The sequence below is a fragment of the Anas acuta genome, chromosome 25 (genome assembly GCF_963932015.1).
Source record: "Anas acuta chromosome 25, bAnaAcu1.1, whole genome shotgun sequence".
Classification (NCBI taxonomy): domain Eukaryota; kingdom Metazoa; phylum Chordata; class Aves; order Anseriformes; family Anatidae; genus Anas; species Anas acuta.
Window position 1 is genome coordinate 3,755,850 of NC_089003.1, and position 10,820 is coordinate 3,766,669.

Genomic DNA, 10,820 nt, shown 5'->3' on the forward strand with positions numbered 1-10,820 from the left:
GTTATTGTTGGGTCAGTAAAGGGTTTGTGATGGGCCCTAGCTTCCTGAAAGTTCATTATACCATCTGAGACTACTCTCTGGCTAACGTCTTCATCAGACAGTAATGCAGCTCAACAGAAGCAGAGTAAGAGTTGAAGCCAAGGACCTGACATCCACATTATACACATTTTAGGAGGTTCCACTTCTGACTATCGCTTGGCTGGTCATATGGATGAATACTAATTACCAGCTGGAGTCTGTCTTCCAGTCAAGCTTCATCCAAAAGGAATTTTAGTATGTGCTGTCCCAGTCTGCTCCACAGTTAGTGGAGACTACGGAGTTGTTCCAGAAGTACAAGTCTTAAGCCTGGACAAAAAGCTACTGCAGATGCACCCTTTGTCTTCTCAGTGACTCCCCTAAACTGCACTTGAAAAGGCTTTTGTTGTTTTTAGGGGTGTGTTTGAGCAACAATCAATTACAGAACTGAAGACAACTCAAGACAACTCTTTACCTAGATGATTTTTTCTTGCCACTGGTCAGCCCCTTAATTTTGTTTAAATTCACGTGGGTGGCTCCCAAGTAAAGCAGTATTGCTGGTATTCATTTGGGTGTAGGACAGATTAAGGCCAACCTGTCTGTTTAGCACACAATACATAATAGCTCATTGAGGAAAACATCACTCATGGCGTAAATTATTTGCTAAATACCAATCATCTATTCATGTAGCTTGACTGGAAATATTTTCTTTGTATGCAATGTGCACAGGGCTGAAAAGAGAGATGCAGCAAGTTTGTTGTTCTATTTACACGCTGACAACAACCAGATTGATATTTAATGCATAAATGTTCAAAGATGATAATTTTACAATTTAATAAAATACAAATTTCATAATTAGGCCACTAATCTCTTTAAAGCCTCTTTCGGGTCCATGAAGATAGATTCTCCAGTAAGAAGTAAAGAAATATTTGCAAATGCTATTTCGTGGAGTTCTATGGATTGAGAACTCTGAGGAAGCATTCTAGTGTAACTGAACTTAGTTCTAGAGAAACGAGCAAGTGAAACCACCTTGGCTGAGTATCTGGTAGTTCGAGCCTATTTTTCCTAAAGGACTGTGTCAACATACAATGTTATGTTTCCTCAGTCTTTCACAGGAAAGGGTGGTGAACTGAGCAAATTCACAGTTGTTTTACAATTAGAATAGAATGAAGACAGTGGTCCAAAATGATCTGATGACTGACAAGTTTCACAACAGTCTTACCAGGCAGCCCCTAAAATATGTAGGTGTTTTATTTCAATCTGCCACATGACTTTTGTGCCAACAAATATATTTGGCTTGTACATATGTCATGTATTATATTACATGATAATTCTTTTACATTCATGCAGCTTTTAATGAAAACAAGTTTACCCTACAGATATTTCAGTTTATCTAACTTTGAAACTATTTGGTGAGGATTCAGTTTGTTTGCATTATTTAATAGCTATTTCCAGAAAAAACATTTCTTTTTGTTTAATAAGCTTTTTTTTTTTTTTTTTTTGGTAGTTACTGAGCTAATTCACTAGCCTCATAATGAATGAATCTACTAGTTCATCTTCATCAAATCTGTAATATTTTTAATTTTCAGTGTATAGTATATCAAGGTATTTGTTTAAAAAGTGAAATAAGACTGTTTTGTGCATTGCTAACTGAATGAAAATATATCTATACATTTAAACCAGAAGACAGACAAATTCCATCTTTTGCTTATCATCATGTTTTCTTCCTTTTCTTTGTCCCTGATACAGGGAATATGTATGCTTCCTTTAAATCAGGTGAAAAGAGTATCTTTCTAATTTATTTCAAAATAAAGGATAATGGAGATTTAAAGATTTTTTTTTTTTGTGAACAACAGCTCCCTCTAGTTTTTGTTGAGCTCTGTTTGGTGTCAACAGGGAGCTGAAACTAAAATAAGTCTCTCCCTAACACAAAGATAGATCTTTGTGTCTCGCTTTTAGATTCTGCAATACGGTGTTTATGAACTTTAACCTAAATTCAAAGCCAAATGGAATTAAAACAGTGGAACTAAGTATGTTACGATGGACTGTGAGATTAGAACATTACGCCCACTTTATGGTGTCAGCCTAAATAAATATTAAAAATATCTGGTTAAAGGTAAATTATAATGCCCATAAGAACAGAACCTAAATCATTTTAAAACTGGATAATGTGGCTCATATTTTGTAATCTGGGGATGCAGAACATAATTTGTCTTTACTGTTTAAAGCTTGTACTCCAAGATAGCAACTGAGCACATGTAACTTTCAGGATTTTTTTTTATCCTTATTCTGCTCCTCATTTGCCGTACAGCACAGTAAATTGCAGTGTTCAAACATACAGCTACACTGTCCTGAGCTTTGAAACAGCATCCAACACTCTGAAGGAGACCTCCAGTCCCACAGTAGAATAGCAAGCACCTGTGAACATCTAGACTTTCCTAGGGTGTTTAAAAAGAAAAGTGAAGCTATGGTACTGAAGGCCTACTCTGGTCCTGACACACCAGGCTTGATCCTGTGATTAGCGTGGCAGTTTATGGAGAACCTAAGTAAAGATAAGCTTCTTTATTTACAAAGAGCATTGGTTGAAAGCTTAATTTACAAAAATATTTTTTTCTTTTTTAAATTGAAGTTTTTATGATAGGCACCTGATAGTTGAATAAGTTGTTAACAATGTGAACACATCATCTTTCAGAGTATGTGATGAAGACGTGACTATCTTGCTGAGTATTTAGACCACAGAAACTCCACATAAATAAAATATTGTCCAAGCAAACCAACACCACACTACGTGAATAATCCACGAGCAAAGTTAGACTGCAGTGACTGTGAAATCAATAGCAGTAATACCATTTACTTCAAACAGGTTTTGTATTTATGTTCTACTTCCATTATAGAGTGATATTTTTCAACACGTCCCCTCAGCTTTCAGCTACAGTGCTTTGAGCTCTATGGATGATCTGTGGGACAGAAGACAAGGTGGTCATCTCCTCCACTGCCATGCTGCCTCCCCACAAGCAGCAACTGGTGAATAAAATAATATCCCTTCATTATTAGGAGAAACAAACACTCCAAGAGGAATGTCTGAATATTATTAAGAAAACTGGAATTACCTCCTGTCAATGATACAGTGAGATGGAAATTGTTAAACTAAAAGAGCATATACATTTGTCTCAGTTTCTAATTTCATAACAATATTGGCTTTATAATCCTTTGTACTGCAGGTGTTTTTTTTTGTTTTGTTTGTTTTTTACTTTAAACTTGTAAAATGAACTTTGCGGTGTGTCATATCATTTTCAGAAAACATACCAGAAACAGTTCACTAAATCGGATGACAAAATATTTCTTTTTCTAACTTTGAATGTTGCTGTACTACTAACAGATGATGCAACCTGTAGAACGTACAACAACATTGTGATACAGCTTAATGAAATTATCTTCTTTAAAGTGTGCAAGTTACAACAGAAGACAATTATAATCAGGAAAGTACTTGGCAGAATCAGTTCAGAGAGGTTTTAGGAAACTGTACTTCAGGAAAAGTTAACAATAATATTGATTATCATTCTGCAACTACTTTGTACTTATCACCACTTTGACGGCGGCCCAACACTAAGACGTTTCTCTCTAGTCATTAGTCTCAGCTAATACTCTCGCCTTCTAGCTATATCATTAGGCATTAATCTTCCTCCATGGAAGTTTTCCTTCTTTCTTTCTAATGAAGGTTCAGCAATCTTTTCTGTATACCATGTAAAAAGATTACATTTATACAGAAGCTGCCAGACTGTAACTAATATATCTGTTGGTACATGCTAAGTTTCTTTGGCTCTCTCTACATAAACAAAACCCCAAGCCCCCTCTTAGATGTTTTATTCCAACTCACTGTACTAAAGATCTCAAAGAAGTTGGGAAAGGAACCCTTTACTGCCTTAAAATTCAGATTGACACCATAGTTTCTGTAATTGAGTCGTCTTTATGATCTTCTTTCCCCACACATACACGTGCAATCAGAGAATTTTTTATTTAAACCCATGATCACTTAGGAAGTGAATTTAAACTTTCACTAGTGCTATACATGGACTTTTTAAATCTGCATGAGAAAAAGGGCTTTAGGATTTCCCAGTAGCATTTGATTAATATAAGTAAGATTAAGTATGCTTATATTAGAGAATGTTAGGTTACTACCTTTATAAAAGCTTTTTTGAACAAATAAGCGTCATGCTCACAAAGCAGGTAAATGTAATCAGACGTAATCTGCTAAATATTTACACAATTCCACTAATAAGCCCTTGTCTCAACATGTGACATCTCTTCTTTCAGCTTTTCCCTATGTATCCAAAGATATTAAGCCAAATTATGCAAACATGTTTGTCTGTGACTGGGATAAAAAGTTGGATATGCATGAAAGTTTACTACATTATTTTCAAGTTTATATCATTTTTATTAACATAGCTTTTAAAATTAAAAATTTGAATGTCTGGTTAATTAGCTACTCTGCTTTTCTTTACACATTAGTCTAGAGTTGATGCTTCAAGTGTAGCAACTCCAAGAATTAAATTGTATTATCTCTAAGAGTTTGTTAGATTCCTTCTCTAAACTATGCAAGTGTTGTTGGGATGTCTAATTTGAAAATTAGAATTTTCAGTCTTGAGCTCTCAATATTTTTATTCATATTTGAGCATCTATTAACATAAAAAGTCACTATGTTTTATCTCTTTGCAAGGAATTTCTAAAGACTAGAATTAATTTGAGCGTGAATGGTAAATGGATACGTATAAGAGAAAAACACTAACATCATAATGACAAAGGTCACGGCTGTCCTCTAGAATACAGAGGGCAAAATTGTTTTGTGGAATAGGAACATACAAAGTGTTTCATAATTGAGCAACCATGATGTGATTTGAATGGCTCACATTGTAGTTCCCCTGGTGATATTAACATGCAAAAGGTCACAAGTCCAAATTAGACTTACAAGTTAATAGATTAACTGGAAACGGTCACTCATAGCTGTTTATGTTGCATTTGTACTTTCTTAGGTTATAGAATCACAGCTTTCAGTCTTATTCTTGTAACAGTGAGATCACTGTGGCAAGTTATCTGTAAAACAGAATAAAGATTTTGAAGAGAAGGACTTGATTTGTATAGGGAAGAGTCACATAGTCCAAAAAAAGATCTCTGAATAAAATACAAATGAAAATTGGAAAAAACATACTATAGAAATATCTGTCTTCAGAATGCTATGCAACTCAGGGGAAAGATCAAAGAGGAGCAGGAGAAAGGGGCTTCCAGGATTGTTTTCTTGTTGGTGTTCACACACAGATAAATTTGTGCTGCAGTTGTTTTTTTGTGTGTTTGTTTGTTTTCTTAAAAGTAGGTGAAGTTCAGTCACCTCTTTTGTTTTTCTAGACCTCCTCAAAAAACAGTTATGGAAGGAAACGTGGATCTGTCACCAAATCTAGAAACAAACATGACCTTAAGTTTCCTGTTATAGACAACCTATCAGTCAAGCAGAAGTTGAAACACAACATAACCTATAAAAAAAAAAAAAAAGAGAAAGGGGTGCATGACCCAAATAAAGCCACCTCAGGTGAGTACTGCCTACATGGAATCAAGCCATTTGTCCTGATGCTAGACATTGCAAACTGGATGGATGTTAATCTAAGTTAATCACGCTTGTATTACTGCCGGGAATAGACATTTGCTTTATTTTTTTCATACAAACACATTAGTTTAATAAGAATGTACCTTCAAAGTAGAGCTCACACTTACATTTTAGGTTGGTTTTAAACTGTCACACAGTGGAAATTTTTAAACTGGAATTACGCCTATAATGATAAACTTTGAGAACTACATGAAATGTCTCAGTGGTGTTATTCAGCACACCTGAAATTAATTTTAGAATAAGGAATCACAGAATATGCATACATGCCTTTTAGAAATGTGGGATCAAAGGCCAGAGATAAAGCATGTCTTCTAATCTCCCTATTCCTCCAGGGCACAGGCAAAGTTTTGCAGGCATGTTCACAAGGCTTTTAATGAGCACAGGATCGAGTCTTTATTTCATCCAACTTTGCAATTGGTGGAGATAAGACGGGTAATTTAAAATAAATTATTTGAGTTTAAAATACAGAAAATAGCGAAGTTACCTCTCCTTATCATTGTTAATTGTATCTAAACGACAAATAAATCCTCCATAATTTAAATAGCAGACGTTAAACAAGTTCCGACCTAACAATGTGTATGAGTAAATTCTCAGAAAACAATATGAAGTTTGCCAGGATTAGCTAATCAGTTTATTGTTTCGGTGAAGTCAGCTAGCATGTATGCCAGCAAGTTGCTTTTTAAAGTGATATTCCATTTTTGAGCACAAAGCTTCAAATATTTATAGAACAAAGATTATTCGCTAAATATCATAGCAGATGGATGGCTTCTCGTTTCTTGAGAGGCACTGTGAGAAAACAGCTACATCTCTGGAGACAAAAACCAGGCCCATACAGACAGAGAAGCAGTTTGACTGTCCTTGCAGTTTTGTATCGTTGTAGAAATAGCTTGCATAACCATAAAGCTATTTTGATGTTGTTCTCGACATGTATGATTGCACAAGGGCTCTCCACACAATCAAGAATACCATTGCATATTCAGGACTCCTAAGTGTGTTTTTGTGTGTGCACGTGTTTTCTCCTTTCAAGTCTTAGGGAAGAAATAGGATAGATCTATTGCTAATTCTGATTTATTACATATTAACAGCATTTTCTTACTTGAAAACAACATTCAGCAAAAATAAGTATTTTAAAATTAAGGTTAAACCCATTCAATCATGCATTCATGTAGGTCTGAGGTAATGCTCCTTACATCAGTGTTATTTCATGTCTCTGACTTAATTTAGAGCAGAAAATAGGCCTCAGGTATTTTGGGGAAAAAATATAGTCAAAATTAACTACTGTGCTGATCTTATAAGGACAAAAATCTTATTTCCATTCAAAGCTTCACTTGTATCAGTGTGGTGGTCTCCTGAGTAAAGCAGGCAGGCATTCACAGAGTAGGACCAGTCTTCTTCCCCTGTCCTTCCAGCCAGGAAAAAAATGAGTAAATAGAGAGCAGCATTACTATGTCATATCTTTATGCATGTAACTGGCTGTTTGTCTGTAGGGAAAAAACCTCAAGCTTTCCTCTAAATTATCAGCAACATGTAGTTCAAAGGGAAGTTTATCTTAAAGGCCTCCCTACCCCAGTGGCCCTCCTGTCTGTTCTCTTCATACCACATTAGACTGAGGGTATATTCTGCTACTTCCCCACCACATTCCTAATATGTAATATCTTTTCTTTCTGATATCCTTAACATGCATGCAGGCATGCTTGCCTGATTATTTCACATACTTATCTGTCCCTCACAATTTGTTTTTGACTGTCCTCTACCATTTCAATGAGTTTATCTTCGCAGCACCCTTGAGCTTGTTTATTTATGTTTGAGTGAGAAGCTAAGACATAGTAAGTGATTTATATAGGATAAGTTTTAGCAGAGCACAAAACTGAATCCAGACATCTTATCTTCTGTACGAAGATCCTGACTACAGATTATACTTTCTGTTTTGAGGCTAGGAGAGCTGTTTCTGCTGGGGCCATGGGCAACAAAGCAGCTATGTGAAATAACACAACCATTTATTTTTCTTTGATGTCACCACCTTGGAATTACTACTTTCATCAACTTCAGGAGCTCTCAAATTGCTACCTAGAGAGTAAACATCTTGTTTTGAAGAAGAAAAAGAAATACTCGAGCTTCTCAAAACTAATGGGATTGCTAGGGCCCCAGTTTACATTTTTTATTTCATTTTTAAATTATGCCTTGGAGTTAGAGTTGAAATATTTATCATCTAGATCATATTTTAGTATGTAGTAGACCAAAATAGTACAAGAAAAATTAAATATAATGGGTAATGTTACCTGCTGCATGTCTTAATGAATTCTTACACTTCTCTTAAGTTTAGTAAAACCTGCCCAGCGTCTCACAGTAAAAGCAGGTTACTTGACACAAGGAAGGACATTGTCACAGTAAAGTATGGAATGGCATCCACAGGTAGAGGACACATTTTTCAATGTGCATTACAATTGGAAATAAATTCATTCAAGTGCACCCACGTAGCAAGAAAAAAAAAACACAATAACGCAGCCCCAAGCAATTAAAAAATATGCTGTATGAATGAGCAGACAGGACAACCAGAGCAACAGTCCAAATATCTCCTTGGGATAAAAAACAAACGTGCATTTAACAGACAAGGTTAGAAGCACTGCTGAGAGCCCCATAGGCCCCACACCAGCAAGTGTAATAGGACAGTCTGCCAGGGTAGGTCTCAGTGATCAAGCCCACAGCTAAATCAGTCTGACAGAGAGCTTGTTTCTGCTACCTGTAAGTGTCCAGTCTTTCCAGTGGTTTAAAGATTGTACTGCACAAGGCAATTCCACAAGGAGACACACTGTGGATAAGTCAGTGGTCTATTGTGAAGCACGTGCAGTCAGGTGTTACCAGTACTATATGAATATGTTGGGTTCAGTCATGTTACTTTCTGAATTGCTTCAGCATAATGCCCTAACAATTTTATCGTGGGTGCAAATTCCTTTCATTGTGCAAGGTGTCAAATGGGACCAAAGATCCTCATCTACACATGACACTGACTGAAGTGTTAGTACACAGTGGCATTCATCACTCAGTTTCCTACAGGCACCCAATAGCGTTCTGATTTAATCATTCTTAAAAGGCTCATCTTCCTTATATATTACAATTTACACCTATAAATTTGCTTCTTTTGTAATATCCTTGCACAAAGATTTCTAGCCAAGCCATTAGCTGCTAACTGCTATCCAACTGCCGTGAAGCCTCAGTCACAAAGCAGAGCACACACACACACCCCTCATGTCTGATCTGGGCATGCAGACAGCATACAATGACCTGAAGTGACAGCTCCACAACCGCTAGCCCAGTCACACTCTGTATTTCTGATCAGTCACAATGCGTGTCACATTCACAGGGTGCTACAGCAGGGTGCACACCAGCAGGGTCACTCGCTGCAATCAGGTAGCACTGGTGGTGAAGTTTGTTGTTAGCTGGGTCACCTTTACAAAACCAAGGTACATCAAGCAATGTCATTAGTAGAAGTTTCTGTTGCTGAGACTTCACACTTCCAGGCCTGTCTTTATGTGTGTTTTATTAGCACATAGCTTCCTTTCATATGGATTAGTAATAGCATTTTAAAAACATTTTTTTCCTATTTTTCTAAAGGTCAACCAATCCCTATTCTCTATCCCTTCTGGCTATTTTGAGCTATGAGCACCTTTTCTCAGCACCTCCCGTCCTCGCATGGTGCCAAAGAATGAACATAGCACAAGATTTTTATGCAGCCAACTGATATTTTTGTACCAAAAAAGGCAGGACTTGCAGTCATCACATGAAATTTAATAAATTCCTAATGTTTTACATGACTTTTTTTTTTTTTTTGCAAGATAATCACTAGAATCTCTAAAGCTACTTTTCTTTTTTGTTACTGTAACATATGGTTTTGTGTATAAATGTTAACAGGCAGAGAATTCTGTTGCAGGGTGCCCTTGAGGATTAGAACAAACAGCAGGCCTCCCCCAGAGTACGTACTAAAAAATCAGCTGAGCTGCAAACTGGGGCAGATCAAAGCACTCACTGGAAGTTTATATTACTGTGTAATAAGCAAGATAAAATTCTTGAAATTGAAAACTCCATCATTTACATTATATAATAATAATAAAAAAATAAAGTTGCTGATGCAATTCCTGTTGCTTACATAGAAGCAGTTTCTTCTGACCCTGCATATTCAACAAAGCAAGCAAAGGTGGGTCTGAATGCATTTCAGGGAAAAGGTAAATATTAATTGGCTGTCTGGTACCATTGCATCATTTAGTAGTATTTATTAGCTTTCGCCACATATTCCTTCACATGTCCTACCAGACAAGCAATATTGATTTTTCTGTCTGCGTTCCAGTGAAGCTCATGAATAAATTCATATTGTTAACAAGAAGCGTGCTACAACTAGAATTGCCAATAACTGACTGTGCCATAACATCAATACCAAAAGAATATTTGTAAGCCACTCCAAACATGCTAAACACTCAACACAAAAGTAAGTTTTTATTTTTTTTTTTGATAGTTGCTTTTTGTACTGGACACACATCTTGGAGATCCACAGCATTATGCAAGAAAATGAAGTGAAACTGTGTTTGAGAATAGGAGGCGATCTCAAGGAGGAGTTTAACACAGTCCTCCAATCTCAGTCTAGATTGCAGAAGTCTTGAGAGGAAAAAAAAAAAAAAAAGAAACTATTCCAGTCCAGACACATGCTGAATCCTCTCTAATTCAGTCATCCATACTGACCTCCTGGGAAACCAGTGGTTCCTACACAGCAAACAAATTCAGCAGTTCATCTCTTCTGCGCTATACAATAGCCCCATTTAGGATGAGAGGGAAAAGCTGCTATCCTGTCCAGTGTTTAACTATCAAAGATTTTTTTGAAGAAATGGAAGATACTGAAGGTAACAATCAGTTAAAGAAAAGTCTTTCCCAGACCATTAGCCAGTTTGCTAGTATGCTGGGACAGGACAAGTTTAGTAAATTATATTTAGCACAAAGTGAGTGATGTAGCTTGGAGCAAGGTGGAAATGATAAAAATGCATCTTCAAGAGGGCATAAATCTGCCCATTGTCCTTTAAAAGAACACAATATAATAGTCATTGATGGAGAACTACATCAGAGAATCTCAGGACAGTAACAAGTTGTACCCTCCACGTGGGAG